General features: G+C 41.9%; 1 protein-coding gene across 1 annotated transcript in view; it reads left to right on the top strand.

The window, feature by feature from the left end:
* Positions 1 to 19,458, top strand: part of DSCAM (DS cell adhesion molecule) — a 756,178-nt gene that overhangs the window by 471,351 nt on the left and 265,369 nt on the right. The gene's annotated exons all lie outside the window — the stretch shown is intronic.

Here is a 19,458-nt window from a genome sequence, read left to right as displayed (position 1 = left end):
AACTTGCATGCCATATTCGAAGTATTTTATTATCTAATGAATAATATATAATTACATTTGGCAATATTCTTTTATAAAGCTGCAATTTGTAGAATCAGGGACAAAAGAGGTGCTTTCATATCCGTAGCCACCACGAGTCCAGAATAATACTCTGATCAGGCAGAGTACGGTACAGGGATTCAAACAGGGATTGGACGGATTCCTGAGGGATAAAGGGATCGTGGGATACTGAGGGAGGAGCTGGGATGTAACACAAGTATAGAAAGCTAACCAGGTAATAAGTATAGAAACCCAACAGGTCGTGCATGTGCAAGACCGGAGGGTTAGGACTTCGATGGGAAGATAGGACTTCAATGAGAAACCAAGGTGGCAAGGGAGCCCCTTCTGGTGATTCAGACAGGTCGTGACCTGTTTGGGCCGCCGCGGGAGCGGACTGCCGGGCAGGATGGACCTATGGTCTGACCCGGCGGAGGCACTGCTTATGTTCTTAATATTTCAGTGATCATTTGTTTATAATAGCACCTACATTTTGGGGTCTTCTCTATCTTACATACCTGGCTGCTCTTTCCTTGCCACCCACACTAAATTCAGCACTATTTTTAACATTATTTATCATATGATTACCTGAGACGAAGTCCACATGATCTGGATGGTCCAGAGTGAAGTGTTAGCCTATTTGCCAATGTTAAGTAGGGAAATGAGGCATAAGTTTGGTAGTGCTCTAGAAATAAGTAGTAGTAGATATGAGCCAAAGCATGTGCTGTCCCTCCCCCGTTTGCACAACATTGTAATAATCCCTGCAGTGTTCATAATAGTGAGCATGTTCGTATCTTCCTGGAAGGAATTGAAAAGTTTGTCTATCATGGGCGACAAGCACTCAATATAAGTCTTATAAAAACTATTAGGAAACCAGCCTAGACCAGGCACCTTTTCCTGAAGGTAAGTTCTCAACTACCAGAGCGATTTCTGAGGGTGTAATCACAGCATCAGGCTGTCCCTGATCTTGATTAGGAGCTCAGGAAGATTCACACTCCCTAGATCAGTGTCTTGCAATCTTTGCAAAGCTGCAGCACGCTAAACGTGGTGGCCGCTGCTCGAGGGCTTCCGGAAGTGCGTGGCTGTTGATGTGATGACATCATGTGCATGAGTGACATCATCACATCGACATTCGCGCATGCGCGATGGCCCTCCAGATGGGGCCGTAAGCTGCCTGTGTGTGTATGTGGAGGGGGGGGGGGAGGTGCTGGAAGGGAAGAGGCGTGGAGAGAAGGAGAGGCACTGGTGCCAGCTGACTGCCTACAGGATGTGCCTCTCGCTGTGTAGGCAGTCTGCCGGTGCTGGTGCCTCTCCTCCTCCCTGGCATCTCGCGACACACTAGTGCGCTGTGGGACACAGTTTGCGATACACTGCTCTAAAATAATTATCTATATTCAATTTTTGTAAATTGTGATAACCTACCATCAAATTTTTGATAAAAATCCAGAGCTTTTGAAAAGAACCCAAAGCAGAACTAACATAAAAATTTATTGGGTCAGACCAAGTTCCATCAAGCCAGTATCCTGTCTTCTACTGTGGCTAGTCCAGGTCAAAAATCATTGGGGTTTTTGTCAGCAATGGCATATTAGGCTGCAAATTTCAAAGTATTTCCCACAGCATCTTCAAAATATTTTGCTTGGGTGGTGACTCCTAACTGAACCCAGCGTTTTGTACTTACATTTAGCATTATTTCTCCCTATGTGCATCACTTTGCACTTGTCCATGTTTAATTTCATCTGCCATTTAAATACACAGTCTCCTAGCCTCACAGGATTCTTCTGCAAATGTTCACTATCCTCTGCCATTTTAGGGCCCCTTTTGTCTAATCTAATCTAATATTTGGTTTATATACCGGGTCATCTCCCAGTGGAGCTCGACTCGGTTCACATATAATTAAGACTAGAGTACATAGCAGAAAACATGAGAAGGAAGAACTAATTAAAAACTAAAGTACATAAGAAAAATAACAATAATATTACCATTTCGTTGAGGCTGTAGTTAAAGCATTTGTCAAGTTGCACTAAAGTTTTTAGCATCAGCTGGTACGGTAAATGCTCCAATGCTCATAGAATTCTTATGAGTGTCAGAGCACTTACCTCACTAACCTGCCCTAAAAATTCTGTAGCTTGATAAAAGGGGAGAAGGGTTTAATGACTGAATATTTTATTTTATTTATTTATATTCCACCTACATACTAAGCAGGGGATTATTCACCCTTGAGAAGAGAAGACTGAGAGGGGATCTGATAGAGACTTTTAAAATGCTAAAAGGAATCGACAAAATAGAGCAAGCTTACCACCAGCAGAGGAAAAGGATGGTGAGCAAGAAACAGCGTTATTCACATTGGTAAATGTGACTCAGACTCGGACCAGAGGTCATGGCCTGAAGCTGAGAGGGGACACGGCCAGGACAAATGTCAGAAAGTTATGCTTCACACAGCGAGTGGTGAACGCCTTGAACTCTCTCCCGGAAGAGATGGTGGAGGAAACTACCATTCTAGGATTTAAGGGAAAATTGGATACACATCTTCTTGCAGGACACATTGAGGGTATGAGTGACTAAGGTATTCACCAGGGTACGCCTGGCTGAGCCTCCGTGTGTGCGGATCACCGGACTGGATAGACCCCAGGTCTGATCCAGTGCATGCATTTCTTATGTTCTTATGTTCAGATCACAATAAAACATCCATAAAAACTATATACGTGGAGGGAAATAATAAAAAAAAAATTTCCAAGTCCCCTTTTGGCCTAAGTCAGTAGACGCTGAAGTTGGCAGCAGGGAAATGTCCGTTCTCAAAAAAAAAAAATCTAAATTGTGGTGTGGTTTATTTATTTTTTTAGAATGACCTACCTGCACTTTCAACAATCTACTAGCCCAGACTGCCACTGTCTATCCCTACACCTCATACCCGACTCAAAAATCATCCAAGTCCCAAATGCCCAAACCCAGACCTTTTAGGCAAAGGAGGGGCCAGTCCTTCGTCTAAAAGCATGATTCTGTAACAAAAAGCTTAGTGTGGGGGGTTTCTGGGGTAGTGGGGGGTTGGGTTAATGGGAGGGCATTCGGGGGGGCGGGGTCACGGGGATTGGGGGCCATCTTCGTCAGGAGGACTTGGTCTCACTCCTTTTGGTATTCAGGGGGGGGTTCGCCTTCCGGCAGGTGGGCCTGAGCTCCCTCCTGTTGGTATTCGGGTTTGTTGGGGGGGTTGCCGGCAGGAGAGATTGGGCATCTCTCCTGCTGGTTCACGGCAGTTCGGGGGGGGGCATTACAATCGCGGCAGGAGATATTAGGCATCTCTCCTGTCGCGATCGTTTCAGTGGGGTGGCTGAGCTGATTGCGGCAGCCACGATCAGCTCATGGGCCCCTATTTGGAACTTATACCTGTTTTGACTTGGTCTAAGTCAAAACATATAAGTTCCAACTGGACAATCTCGTTAAACTTTTGGTTACACTTGCAATACGACTAAGTCGGGGTCGGCCCACCTCCCACCCTTTCCTCTCCTCTAAAAACGCCTCTTTTCGCTCTAGGCATTCAGAGGCAGGATAAAGGCCTAAGTTGGTTTTAGATATGTCTATAACCAACTTTGATTATCGGTATTTGGTCGATCTGTCTTTTTGATCGTCCAAGTACTGATTTAGGCCACTTTTGAACTTTTTTGTTTTGTTATGAGCCCTATAGACTAAAATAAAGTTCGACATAACAGACAAAAATGAACTGAAAAGCTCTCCCCATCTCACATCTACATGCTAAATATGAATATGTTGTCAATTATTGCTAAATTTACTATCAGTTGATGATTCCAATATGCCCTCCCAAAGTGACATTTCCACAAAAATGGTATTGTGTGAGTTAAAACTTTGTGAGCAATTGCCATGGTGTTATGGGTTCAAGCTTTTGGAGGCTACACTTCTCAGGAAACAAGAATTGCATGTCAACATATACATGAGAGAATCTCAGTATAAGAAGTACCAGAGGAAGTAATTCTGTAAGGAGCCACCTAAATTTGCAGAACAAGTATGTCCATATATATATATCAGTATTCTAATCATTTATGTACATATTTGAATGCATATGAGCGTAAATGAGCAGTTTCTAACTATAAATAGTCACCATTATTCAATGACACATGCTTTGCAAGTGAGCATTACATGGATGGAGCATGGGTAAGGTATACATTTATACACACAGATGATAAAATACTATAATTATGCACATACTTTCACAATCTAAGCACTAGCATTTATACCATCTCTATGGCTGATATAGGTGCTTGCACCAAAATATAGCTGCATATTTGACTGTTAGTATTGTATAAGGCAGTGTCTCGCAAACTTTGCTAAGCCACAGCACACTAAACACCATAGCCGCAGCTTGAGGGCATCTGGAAGTGCGTGAATGTCGATGTGATTATATCATGCACATACATGACATCATCATGTCGATCATGTCTATGTCCGCGCATGCACGAAGGCCCTCCAGATGGGGTCCGGAGCCGTCAATGGGGGTTGAAGGAAAGGAAGAGGCACAGAGATATCTATTCATCATATGATACCCCAGTGATCATTCTAGCTGCTTTAATGGTAAATGTATGATTGTTGCAGTTATCTGTCTTGCCACATCTGAGTACGTGGAACCGATATTTCAGCTATTCAGACTATGCTGCAGTTTATTTTTATATATAGTGGGTTCTCAGATCTGATTGGATGGGGTTTGAGGTGGGTGGTTTGTGTTTTTTAGGAAGGAAACTGATAATGGCAGGATATTGAGGCAGAAAGTCCATTAGCCACAAATTTGAATTTTGGTGGGAAAGTTCCATGGTTACAATTTTAAATTATGACATGAATGAGACTGGAAATTCATTGGGGCAGTTTTTTCCCCCCTCTGGAGGAGGAGAGGGATTTATGTAGGCCATAGTCTAAAACAGCAGAGAGAAGAAAATGTCTGCCCTTGTTACCAGTCCTTTTTGTGCTAAATTTCTTTTGAATAAGCAGTTGCCATGCTCTGTTTAGGACGAGCTATTTGTCTCCTTTGAAGTTATTAGGGTCACGCTATCTCTATTGCCTCTTTAATACTTCTCAGCTGCCAACAATCTTCTTTCATCAAGATTTTTGTGTCTTCAAATCTAATTCTATGCCTTAGCATGAAGGGCTAAAGATGATTTTTCCATGTTGCAGATCTAGGGATGCCTCCTTTGGTCTTGTAGCTTTTCCTCTGTGGTGAGTCCAGTTTTGCCAGTATATGATTGGCTGCAACTGTGTGGTATTTTGTGTACGCCAAGGGTTTGGAGCAGAGGTAGTTGGTCTTTCACATGTATGAGCGTGGAGCACTGTAGGGTATTTTGATGCTAATCTTCTTTAGCAGTCTTTCTATGTGATCCATCACTCCTTGGACATAGGGAGCACTATGAGATTTATTTTTTTTTCTGTCACAGGGTCTTTTATTAAATGATTATTAGGTGGTGTTGATTTTTAGGGTTGTGTTGTCCAGAAGTTTTAGAGCTTCAGACATGGATCTTCTGCTACAGCTATTAGCTAAGATTGTGTCCTAGTGGGTACCCTTTTCTTTCTGTAGATTGTCCAGATCACAAACTCTTAGCTCGTACAAATGTAAAATATGCATATTCGCATATCCCCTGCTCTCTCATCCCCATCCTTCCATCCAGTGTCTCTCTTGCTAGTAATGTCTATCTGACCTCAGACCGGCTTATGTCTGCAACCAAGCAACTGCAATATTCAACCAGCTACTCAGTCAGTGAGCTGATATCAGGTTTTCCGTCAGGTGATGCTCTTTCCAAGCCCCTCCAAGAATATTCCCTCCTCCTGAATCCCCCACAAAAACTGACTCCCATACTTAACACCCCTTCAAGATCGAACCCCTGCAATCCTACCTACACCCTCAATGCCATCAGTAAGCTGTACAGCAGGAAAGAAGCATACAGATGGACCACTACCAGCCAGAGTAGAACATCACTAATGATCAATTTTCTCCCTGTCAATTCACCAGATACTAAGAACATGCTTTGATCGAGAGTCATTTAATCTAAACATCTTTTATTTATTTTTATTTTAAAAAATTTCTATATCATCTATAGCAGTAGTTCCCAAACCTGTCCTGGGAGACCCCCAACCAGTCAGGTTTTCAAGATATCCCTAATGAATATGCATGAGAGAGATTTGCATATAATGGAAGTGACAGGTATGCAAATCTCTATCATGCATATTTATTAGGAATATCTTGAAAACCTGACTGGTTGGGGGTCCCCCAGGACAGGTTTGGGAACCACTGATCTATAGCCTAAATGGTATACAGAATCTTACATATGTGGTTTTAAGACAATATAAAAAAAACAAATAAACATAAATAATCAGATCCTAAGAAAATCAGCAATCAGGAAAAATCAATGTACTAAATTAAAAAAAAAAAAAAGTACTCACAACATTCTGATAAACATGGAAACATGACGGTTGATAAAGGTCAAATGGCCCATCCAGTCTGCCCATCCACAGTAACCATTATCTCTTTCTCTCTGAGAGATCCCATGTGCCTATCCCAGGCCCTCTTGAATTCAGACACAGGACTTCACCCTAAAGAGAGTAAACAAGTGGAGTGGCATGGCAACAGGGCAGGGCACCAGAACTCCCTTATAAGTTATAGTGAGCCCCCCAAAACCCATTATATCCACATGTCTACAACTCTAATAGCCCTTATGGCTGCAGATGGCACCTATATGGCAGTAGAGTAGGGTTTGGGATGGTTTTGGTGGGCGCACATGTTCCACCATAAATGTAGTGGTTAGAGTGGCTTATGGGCCTGGGTCCTCCTCTCTATGGTTTACTAGCCCACCCCCCCAGGCTATTTAAGACACCTGTGTGCAGCTCTACTAGGCTTTCCTTTACCAGGTGCTGATGTTCTGCAGACAGGTATGTACTTTTCTATTCTGATCTTTGTGGGGGTGCAATGGGGTCAGTGAACAGAGGAAGGTCTTTACTTTGTCTCTGCAGTAGTTATCTGGTCAGTTTGGATACCTTTTGGGCACTTGTACCTGTTTTTACATCATCTAACTTACAACGTTTAAGCTTCATCCAAGATGTCTAGTAAAACATTTGATTATCTCTGCAGGACAACTAAGTCTAGGTTGTTCCCTATCCTGCCCTAACCACTCCCTCCAGATCCTGCCCTAATCACTCCCTCCTTTCAGCTCTGGTTGCACAGAGACATAAAAAGTCCAGCGAGAAGTCCAGAAAGTTAGTTTGATTATCAGCACTTGGACAACCTGTCTTTTAGGCAGATTTTTAGTTGTGTTTAAGTTTTTATTATGAGCCCCTTAGTGTCAGGTTAGATCAGCGGTCTCAAACACGTGGCCCGCGGGCCGCATGTGGCTCTCCAGGTTTTATTTGTGGCCCGCGGTCTGGAGGCCATCATTCTCTTCCTTTTGGAGCAGCAGCCGGCTCGTTCACTCAAAGCCACGGGTTGGCGGCTCCTTGCGCTATCCACTCCTGCATCGGAAGCCTCTCTGATGTCACAACATTTGATTATCTCTGCAGGACAACTAAGTCTAGGTTGTTCCCTATCCTGCCCTAACCACTCACAACATCAGAGAGGCTTCAGACGCAGGCGCGGATCTCGCAAGGAGCTGCCACCCGCGGCTTTGAATGAACGAGCCGGCCAGACACGCTGCTGCTCCAGTGGCGTACCAAGGGGGGGGGCAGTCCACTGTTCTTTTCCCTGCAGGGCCGACCAACTCTGGCGGCCCAACGTCAATTCTGACGTCGAGAGGACGTTCTGGCTAGCCAATCGCTGCCTGGCTGCCCGGAACGTCCTTTCCGACGTTAGAATTGACATCGGGCAGCGAGAGTTGGTCGGCCCCGTGCAGAAGAGAAGCAGGGAGATGGCCTGTTCCCGATAGCGGCAGCAGCAGCAGCCTATTTCGCGGCGGCGGTGGCATGGGTGAGGGCAGGAAGGAAGGAAGAAAGAAAGAAAGAAGGTGGGGTGGGGACAGGGAGCCAGAAAAAAAAGCAAAAAATGGGGTACGGAGGAAGGAAGAAAGAAGGAGGGGAGACAGGGAACCAGAAACAAAGCAAAAAATGGGGCACGGAATCAGAGAAAGACAGACAGAGAAAGAAAGAAAAAGTTGGGGGAGGGAATGAGGTCTGGAGGAGAGGAAGCATACATGAGGCTGAAAGAAGGGAAGAAATATTGGATGCACAGTCAGAAGAATAAAGTGCAACCAGAGACTGATGAAATTACCAAACAAAGGTAGGAAAATGATTTTATTTTCAATTTAGTGATTGAAATGTGCCAGTTTTGAGAAAGAAAATTGAACTTTAAATGTGAGTGCTGCAGAAAAAAATAGAGTACTTGGAGGGCCGCAGAAAAAATAGTTAATGTCTTATTAAAGAAATGACAATTTTGCATGAGGTAAAACTCTTTATAGTTTATATATCTTTCCTTTTAACTGTTAAAGGAAAGTTTTATAAACTATAAAGAGTTTTACCTCATGCAAAATTGTCATTTCTTTAATAAGGCATTAACTATTTTTTCTGCGGCCCTCCAAGTACCTACAAATCCAAAATGTGGCCCCACAAAGGGTTTGAGTTTGAGACCACTGGGTTAGATCATTATAAATGAATTACTTCTAGATGCTCTGCCTATATGTTATTTTAATGAAGCAAGAGACATTTGTTCCCTCTTTAAACACAAGTCTCATAAAGAATAATGCAGCACCTCACCCATTTGTGTTCCCAAATCACAGACCCACAAAATTCTTGGACTTACCATTTCAAATAGAGAAAAAGGGAGGAGGGGCAGCAGAAGTTCGCTGGTTGCTCACTTCAAGTGACAAGAAGAAGGAACACGCACGGGGCCACTCTGCTTAGGTGAGCACTGTTGGCTGTGCTGGCCCTCTGCCCGAGAAAAGGAATTCTGGGGCAGAGGGCTGTCATACGGGACAGAGAACCAGAACAGCTGACATTAGGTGTCTGAGCAGAGGAGTCCCACATGTGTTTCTTCTTCTTGTCACTGGAAGTGAGCGACCATGCAATATCTGTGAGTGATGCTTACAAAAAGTATACGCAATTGCTCACGTGCTCACCTTAGAGGGAACATAGCAGTGGCTGCTGTTCAGATGGTTTAGAAATTCAGAGGGTTTTTTTTTCCCATTCATGGAGCCAGATGTTGAATTTGTTATCTATATAGCAAATCCACAGTTTGGGCTTAAGCTTGGCACTCTTCAATAGGATGGAGTCAAGAAAACCCATGAACATGTTGGTTAATACCAAGGAGAGGGGGGAACCCATCTCTGTACCTTCTGTTTGGACAAAGAACTGTTCCCACTACTGAAAGAATGTTGTTTTTAGATAGAATGCCGCTACGTTAGCCTATTCTATTGGTAGTCCATGTGTCTCTAGTTTCTGTTTTATGACCTGGACTGCTTCATCTACTGAGTCTTGGTGGAGGGAAACCGCATCAAAACTGACCAGAATGTCTATGTCGCTTAGTCACAGGATATATAATCTTTATGAGATGGGCAAAATCTCTAATGTGTGAGACTATGTCATCAGTTAAGTTTCATAATTTTCAGGAAAGATAGCTTGCTTAGGGTTGGGTTGGGGAGATGATTGCACTTACATTGGGTTGCAATAGTTTGTGAATCTTGGGTAGACCAAAAGAATCTAGGTGCCAGTTGGTTAACTCACATTAGACTGGATTTTTTTTTTTTCCAGCTCAATGTTTATCCAGTTTTTTACTTTTCTGTGAATTTTCCAGAATGAGTTGTTGGGGAACAATACATATTTGTCCTCTGTTAGGAAGCTGGATATCTTTTGGTGGTAATCTTTGGCATCCATAATTACAGTCATGTTCCCTTTGACAGCAGGGAGTATCACTAGGTCCTGTAATTTTCATATGGATTGTAGTGCTAGTCGTTCCTTTTTTGGTAAGTTGTGGTGAAGTGCTTTATGATGCCAGCTGCTGAAGTTTGAGAAAATGGTAACTATGTGTCAGTAAAAGTCTGGAAGACTATCCATAGAATTCATTTTCAGGAATACTTGCATTTTAACCTTTGTGCTACAGCTTGCTCAGTCACTTTAGCCTCTTTGAAGTCTTAGCTAAATACTTTAGCAAAGATGATGTAGATCAGCGTTTCTCAACTTCTTCAAACCAAGTACCCCCTAAGTCTAAGAAATATCAACCGAGTACCCCAACCAAGATCCGCCCCTGACCCACCCAAGCTCTGTCCTAGACTCCGTTCCCATAATCATAGTACTAATTGCAATGCAATTTATTCCATTCATTTTTCATATACACATAACATAATCTTATTAAAAATACATAAATACTCCAGCTGATGAAGACCCTCAAGCTATGTCAGCTGAGGAATTCTTCTGAAGGTGTCCAGGGGTCCCTTTTGCCAAGCTTGGTAGGCAGCAGCAGCAGCATCCCTAAGTCATAGATGCTGGCACCTCAGTAGCTCAGGGATGTTGCCAGCGACTGCTGCGCTTGGAGGAGGGAAGTTCTAGTCACCTTTGGAGGAGGTCCTCAGCTGGTGGTGCTTGGGGATCCCCACTAGCTACAGCAAGGGTCAACAAGTACTTCAACACTGGAGAAATAAAACCAGAAATACATTTCCTTTTCTGTTGAACAAAATTTAAAGACATCTGCTATATACATTTTCCAAAGCTAACATATTTCAGTCATTAAATTCATTTTTTTTTTTTTTACATTTGTTGTATGGAGATTTATTTTTCCATTAAGTTGGTTCTGGTTTCTCTTTTTTTCTGCTTTCCTGTCTCCTGTCTTATTTAAGCAGTTGCTGTCTATTGGTTCCTCCTACCATGGTACAGCATATCTCTCTTCCCTTCCTCCCATTATACAGCATTCTTCCTCCCTTCTATCATGGATCATTTTCCCTCTTTTTCCCTGTCTCACTCCTGACAGCATTTCTTCCTCTCTTCTCCATCCCCATGTTCATCATGTCTCCCTCTCTCTCTCTCTCTGTCCACCATCTCTCTTTCTCTCATTCCCTCCCTTGCTGCAAAGGGAGTGGGGAAAGAGAGAGAGAAGGATGTATCTCTCCCACCCCCTCTACTGCTACATCAAACATTTATCCCTCTATCATCCCCTGGACCATGTGCAGCATCTTTCACCCCTGCTCACTAGCCCCATGCCCACCATTTCTCCTTCTATCACTCCTCTCCAGCACCACCTCACATCTCTCCCTCCATTCTCTCTACTACTATATCCAACATTCTTCCCTCATGCATCCCTTTCAATCTGTCCCACTGTTCCCTCTCCACTACCATATCCAATATTTCTCTATCTCATCCTTCTCTTCCCCATGCATGTCTACCTCACTCCTCTCCCTCCCTATGCCCAAAAGTTCTCTTCTTCCTTTACTCATGTGCACCATCTCTTTCCCTCTCACTCACACACTCATGCCCAATTCTCCTTTTCCATTCTCTCCCCCACCTCAGCATCTCTGTCCCACCCTCCTATGTCCCAAGTTTATGCCCCCTTCCTCCCTCCCTTCTGTCTCAAGTTCAAGCCCCCTTCCTTCCTTCTGTGTCCAATGCACTCTCTCCCTCCCTTCTGTGTCCCAAGTTTGTACCCCTCCCATGTTCCAATGCACTCCTTCCCCCTCTCTCCTTCCTTCCTTTTTATCCTACATTCATGTACCCTGTTTCCCTTAATTATCCCAATACTCGCTCCCTTCAGTCCAGGTGGGCCTTCTTCTTCTTGCCTTCAGCTGCACTTGCTTCTTCGCAGAACCACAGCTCTGGTACGCTGCACATGGCTGACCCAGAAGCCTTCCTTCTGATGTCAGCTCTGATGTCGGAGGGAAGGCTTCCGGATTAGCTTCGATGGCATCCTGTGAACCTACATGCAGCTTTGTGAAGGGGTGCTTGTGGATAGAGGACAAGAAGAAGGAGATGCTAGTCCTTTAGGGGTATAGAAACCAAATTGACGGCCGCAGCAGCATCGGCAGAAGGGCAGGAGGATGTAGCAGTAACAGTACCAGCAGCAGCAGAAGGGCAAGAGATAATGGTGCCATGATCCCCCCCCCCCCACCCTGCTACTGATGCACGTACCCCCTGGGGTACGTGTACCACATGTTGAGAACGTCTGATGTTTATTGTTTAACAGTTAGTGTGGAGTAATATTCATAAATATCATCATGCAGCCTTTGCTGAAGTGGAAAACATGTCTACTGGCTCTTCTACTTTATCTATTTAATAGAGTGCAGATTAGAGGGGAACACAAGAGTCATAGTGGTTGATGGTTTGCCTATAATTAAAAAGAGTCAGGATAATGCTGGGATTTGAACTCATAAACCCATGCATGTGAGCACCTGTGTGTATAGGTCTGTAGTCAGTCAGTGTATAAAACAGCAAAAAGGATTGAGTTTAGTGTCTTCCATTCCTTTTGTGCTTCCTTTCTCAGAGACACTCAGACTAGCTCCAAAGGCAATGCAGTGTGGTTGTCCATTCCCTGCCATACCCATGTGTATGTATATGTGAGAGTGTGGCACAGTGGTTAAAGCTACAGCCTGAGCAACCCGAGGTTGTGGGTTCAAACCCACATTGCTCCTTGTGACCCTGAGCAAGTCATTTAATCCCCCCATTGCCCCAGGTACATTAGAAAGACTGTGAGCCAATCAGGACAGACAAGGAAAAATGCTTGCATAACTGAATAAATTCATGTAAACCATTCTGAGCTTCCTTGGGAGAACAGTATACAAAATTGAATAAATAAATAAATGTGCATATGTATCTATATGCACATACACAAGAGAAAGAGGGAGAAAGACCTTGTTGGATATTCAAAGGCATTTATGTGATCAGCATTGGATGTAAACAGAACTGGTACTTTTTTCCGTATAAAAAAAAATTGGGCCTGCTATTAGTATGAGTTTATTTAGCTACTATCTGGATAAATATATCTATATTTAAGGGGCTACGTAAATAGCAATTCTAACTGAAAGTGATAAGCTATCCATTAAACTTAGAACCCCATTGAGGGTACGGTTCCTCAAAATAGGCACTAACAGTTACATGCCTATTAACCACATAGAGCGTAATTTCCTTATAGATTGCCTAAAGTTAGGCCCCGGGTTGATACTTGCCAAGTGTGAATTCCTTAATGGTAGTTGTGTGCACAGCTGGCATTGTAGAATGCTAGCATAAGTCTGAATTTATGCACCTAACTTTACTTGCTAGCACTAAATGTTTGTACTTAACAGTAGTTAGGCACGTAAATGTTAGTATTCTGTAACCCAGGCACGTAACTGCTTGACATGCCCCAACCTATCCATACTCCTCTGAGGTCCACGCTCCCCTTGGACTTGCACATTCTAGAATTTGAGCACACCACTTATGGAATACCAGCTAAGTGAAATTATGCATGTTAGGACCAATTAGTGCAGATAATTGGTCAATAAAGTAATTCATTCATTAAGTTATGTACACAACTGACCTTATTCTATAATTATATGTATGCAAATTAGTGTGTTAATCAGAAATTCAGGTAATACAACTTTCTAGAATTAAGGAGGTAAAAGTTTAGAATAATGGCATTTACACATGTGTGTAAATTGCAAAATTTTGACTAAGCACTATGCTTTACATAAACTTAGCAGTCTGTACGTTAGATGATCAATCCATGCTTGCAGAAGGATGTCAATCACATTTTTCAGCTCCTCTTCCTTCACCAGTGGAGTACAGTGCCTTCTTGTTTTTTCTTCTGCACGCAAACTGAGAAGGTATGTTCTGATCTGTTCTGCTTTGTTTGTATTATTTGGGGGCATTTTTCTCTCATTTCATGAGGCTATGATGCAACCCCCAGGTGTATTTGTTGAGCCAGCCTGCTTTGTGCTTCTTCGAGGCTCAGGATCTGTTCCCCTGGGAGCCAGCTCACCTTTTAATTTATTAGAGACTTGAGCACAGGCTGGGGGAGCCCCCTGTGTAAATCCTGTTGGGTTTCAGGAGTCAGATGCATATTAATATCACCCATTGTGCTAAGAGGATCTGTGGGAGTGGAGTCCTCAGTCAGTGTCTGTCTGACTGGCAGCCCGATGATCTCCAGTTGAGGAATAATTTTAACAAGGATTTGAAGCAAAAAGTCTCCTCCAATCAGTCAGGCTGAAACAAAGCTGACACAGGCAGGCACTAGCACAGCACAGTGAATACAGCCCATTGGGAAAAATTTGGGGGAAAGGGGCAGAAAAAGTCAATTTTAAGTGTTTCTGGAGCCAGAGCTAGGGTTTCCCACCTCCAAAATCCCTTTCCCTGAATTTTTTTGAACTTCTGGGGAGATCCCAGTGTCATTTGTGGCACAATTTCGCTGGCCTGGATTTTAATAGGTCTCTTTTTTTTTTTTTTTTTAAGCCTCCATTTGCCTCTGATTTGGCTCAAAATTGACTCAGGACTTTCTTCTGGCACCGTATGCCTGGAACAGGCTGCCTGAATCAATACATCGTGCTCCATCCCTGGCAGTATTCAAATCTAAGCTAAAGGCTCACTTTTTTGAAACTGCTTTCAACTCTTAACTCCCACTCACTACTGTCAGATACCTATACCCATTGTATCATTTCTTCTACCATAATCTCCCCAACCCTGTAATGTCCTGTCTAAATTAGATTGTAAGCTATTCTGAGCAGGGACTGCTTGTAAAAAAATTTCTATAACCAAGAATTCCTCATCTCTTTTCAAAATTTTAAAGCAATTAACAATCTTTAAACACAAACCAGCAATTTCAACAGAAGATACTCCTTCTGCCAACTGTTTAGCAAGTTTCTTTCAAACTAAAATTACATCAATTAGAGCAAGTATAACTAATAAAGTTTCTACTAGTCCAGACAAGTATAGTTTTAATATATCCTCATCCAGTGCCATCTCCGATACCTCAGATGAAGAACAAAAAAGTTATATGTCCTTAAAAGCTTCATGTTCTAAATTTATTCTTCCATCTTTAAAAGAAATAGAACATTTATTTCAAACTATAAAACTCAAAGGTTCCAAAATTGAATCTTTTCCACCTTTCCTTCTTAAACGCTATTTTTCATTATTTGGACCAGTTATTCTCCAAATTATTCACAAAAGTTTGTCTACTTCATCTCTCCCGACTGAATGGAAACACTCTATTCTCCTTCCGATTATTAAGGAACCTAAAAGCAGTCTCTATGACTGTTCAAATTATCGTCCAATAGCTAGTCTTCCATTTTTATCAAAACTTACTGAAAAAGTAGTATTTTAGCAACTGTCAGACTTCATTGATAAAACTCAGGTTTTGCATCCTAACCAATCAGGATTTCGTAAAAATCACTCAACCGAGCATTCCCTAGTAGGTCTTGTCACATCTATTCACTACTACCTGGACCAACATAAATCTGTCATTCTCATTTCCCTAGATTTAGCAGCAGCATTTGACACAATTGACCACCATTTACTACTCCAACGACTCTCTTCCATCGGTCTAAATGACCAAGTACTTGAATGGTTCAGATCGTATTTTACAGATAGATCCTCTACAGTGTATTTCAAAAATTCTTTCTCAGAACCCTATCAAACAAATTATGGACTACCGCAAGGTTCTATATTGTCCCCATTACTGTTTAACATCTACCTGGCCCCTTTCTTAACCCTTTGTCAATCCATCGGATTCACAGTATATGCTTATGCAGATGATTTCCAACTTCTGCATACAATCGACCCCATAAGTGCACAGGACATATCTAACATTAACCAAAAGCTATCCAAAATCCATGACTGGCTAAATGTCAATCAGCTATCCCTAAGCATCAACAAAACTACTACTGTGCTCTTTTCAGGGAAAGAAGGGGCACAACTTATTAACCCAGTCTTAATCGACAACAAGCCACTTAATCAAACTAATAGTACAAAAATTTGGGGAGTTCTAATAGATAATAAACTCACGTTTCGTTCACACATCAGTGCATTGGTCAAAAATTGTTTCTATAGGTTGAGGATGATTCGATCACTTGCCCCCCTCCTCGATAAATTATCCCTTAACATACTAGTTCACTCCCTAGTAATATCAAAACTAGATTATTGTAATTCCTTATTAAAAGGGGCATATCTTAAGGACATAAGGCGTCTTCAACTTATACAAAACACAGCAATAAAAATAATTTCAGGTTCAAAAAAATTTGACCACGTTACACCTTTGCTGCAAAAAGCTCACTGGTTGCCAATAACATATAGGATTACATATAAAATAGCCCTTTTAGTCTTCAAGACAATAAAGACCAACACACCAGCATTTATAGACAGGCTTCTGATTCCATATAGTTCATCAAGAGTTCTTAGATCATCCTCCCAGTTTACCCTTAATGTTCCCTCCTTAAAAATTATCGGAACACGCCGTGCTACTATTTTTTCTGTAACAGCTCCAATGACTTGGAATTCTCTTCCATTATACTTAAGACTCGAACAAGACTTGCAGAAATTTAAAAGAAGCTTAAAGTGCCTTCTTTTTAAAGAAGCCTTTAACTGAAAAAAAAATAACAATAAAGTTCATTGCAGCTGTAATACCTTAAGATTACTATCTTCCCCTAAAACTAGATTACTAACAGCCTTTTCCTTTGATCCTTCTTCTGCCATTAATACTCTTCCCCCTACTCTCCTATTGTACTTCCCTTTTATGTACTTTTTCTTCAAAAATTGTATTTCTACCCCTCTTTCCTATTGTTTCCCGTGGTTTTAAAAGTCCATTACCCTGTAGGTCTGATTAATATATTATGTATATTGTGATTTCTTTAAAAATCATATTTTTACCTTTTGTATAATTTGGAAAAGCGTTCAATCAAATATCATGAATAAACTTGAATAAAACTTGAGTATGTAAAATGTACAGCACTGCGTGTGCCTTTTCAGCTCTATAGAAAAAATATATCGTAGTAGTAGCAGTGGTACACCGAAGATCAGGTTGAGCCTTTCGAGATGCCAATTCCTGTGATCCTGGCATTTCTACAAGCTGGACTAGAACAAGGCCTAGCGGTGGCATCTCTCAAAGTCCAGGTGGCAGGTCTTTCCTGCTTTCGATAGAATCAAGAGCAAGTTAAAATGCTTTCTTTTTAAAGATGCATTTGACTGTTAGTAAGCTAGATTAGGAGCATTTAATGAATTTTATTTTCTGACTTATTCAAGTCTTCCGCTTTTACCGTCCCTGTTGTTTTTTCCTTATATGTCTTATTTACTATCAACAATTTTATTTCTTTCCCCATTTTTTCCCTTTTGTTTGGTATGTTCTGTCTGGTTAGTCAAAATTGTTTGTTCTGTCGCCTCTGAAATTTGTAATTTTACTTTTTGTACATTGCTTAGAATTTTGAATAAGCGATTAATCAAATTTTTAATAAACTTGAAACTTGGAGGAAAGCTATCACTGGCTTCTCATCCAGATGTAACCCGGATTTGAAGGGGGTGCTCAGATTGCAGCCTCTGTTGTGCCAGCCTTTTCCATCCTGGAATCTTAATATCATCTTGAAGAGCTTTCCTAAGCCTCCATGTGAGGCCTTCTGGATCTCATGGTAAAGATGGTATTTCTGGTGGCAACAGTCTCAGCGAGATGGATCTTGGAATTGCATGCCCTTTCCTTCAGAGAGCTCTTCTTTTTTTTATATATTTTTATTTATTTTTAACACTTTCATTAAATGAATAGAAGAAAAATTCATTTTAGACTTTATACATCACTTAAAATCCTTACAATATATAATTAGATCAACACATTATAATAATTTTTGATGAGAGCTCTTCTTCAAGATCACAGAGGCTGGGATTTCACTGCAGGTATCTTCCTTTCTACTGAAGTTTGTGTCAGCCTTTCACATCAACCAAGAGATTTATTTGCCTGTTTTTCATCCTACAGGTTCGGCTAAGCAAGATAGGAAATTGTAGAGGCTGAATGTGTAAAGAGTTTTACTCCACTATTTGAAAAGGACCAATGATTCTCAACTTTCCAACCATCTGTTCTGACCAGTCAATCAAGATAAGGCAGACAAGCTTCTAAGGCTTCTATCACCAGATGGATTAGCATGGCAATTTTGTTGATGTACAATGGCTATAGCCACGTACCGTATTTTTTGCTCCATAAGACGTACTTTTTCTACCCCAAAAAGTGGGTGCGTCTTAAAGAGCGAATACAATTTTTAAACACCTCCCCGCCCCTGTACCATTTTTTTAACACCGGTGGTCTAACGCGATCTCATCAGGAGCTTTCTGTGCTCCTGCTGGACGGCTGTCTCCTTTGTTGCTGCAGAGTGGCGAATAAGGCAGGAGCATGAGCTTTTCACTTCCTGCCTGGTCCTGCGCCGCTCCATGAGTGGCTGCCATCCTGCACTGTGAGAACCGACGGCAGCCATTCACAGAGCAGTACGGGACCAGGCAGGAAGCGTAAAGCTTGCACTCCTGCCTTATTCACTACTCTACAGCAACAAAGGAGGCAGCCGTCCAGCAGGAGCGCGGATAACTCCTGGTGAGACCGCGCTTGACCACTGGCATTTAAAAAAAGATATGGGGGCGAGTGGCTGCAGAGTGCCTACCACCAGACACACCAGATGTACCTACATGTAGAGGAGGAAAAACCAAGAAAAAAAAATTTCGGAGCCAAATTTTTTTTTCTTGGTTTTTCCTTCTCTATATGTAGGTGCGTCTTATGGTCAGGAGCATCTTATAGACCGAAAAATACCATATTTCTCTCATAGCTCATTCGACCAAAAGTGTGGCATTTTCATGGGTGGAGATCCGGGCAGTTCCACCCAAAGAGATTTGTAGAGCAGCTACTTGAATTACTCTCCATACCTTTACAAAATTCTATATAGTGGATGTGGCGGCTCTGGAGGACATTGCATTTGGGTCCTTGGTTATATGGGCAGGCTTATATGTCCTACCTGAGATATCTGGCACCTAATATAGAGACTCTTGTGTTTATGTAACAGAATTAAAGATTAGGTTCTTACCTGGATAATCTTCTTTGTGTTAATATACACAGGAGTCTATAAGGCCTGCCCTGTGAGTTTTGCAATTTACCTGCTTTCTGCCTCGGATAATTCTATAGTTCCAGAACTGGAGTTCTTCTCCTGTCAGTTGGATGAACTTGTATGAATAAATTGCTAATAAAGTAATGAATTTGTTGTGCTTTGGAGCTCATTATGTGTTTGTGCTAGTTGCACACAGCAGTGTTGCAAATTCATGTTAATTATTGATCTATTTCATGAGTTACAGAGCAGAACAGAAATGTATGATATCTCCAGGGAAATTCATGTCCCTCCTGCTCTTTTTTTTCTATTACAGTAGAGATTGATTACTTTGGTACAAACTGAAGAGGTTACTATACTCCACTGGTGAAGGAGGAGGAGCTGAAAGATGTGATTGACATCTTTCTAGAACAGTTCATGAACATGGATTGAT

Source organism: Geotrypetes seraphini, chromosome 4 (assembly GCF_902459505.1).
Source record: "Geotrypetes seraphini chromosome 4, aGeoSer1.1, whole genome shotgun sequence".
NCBI lineage: Eukaryota > Metazoa > Chordata > Amphibia > Gymnophiona > Dermophiidae > Geotrypetes > Geotrypetes seraphini.
Note: the sequence above shows the minus strand (reverse complement) of the source record. Positions and strands in the feature narration are given on the sequence as shown.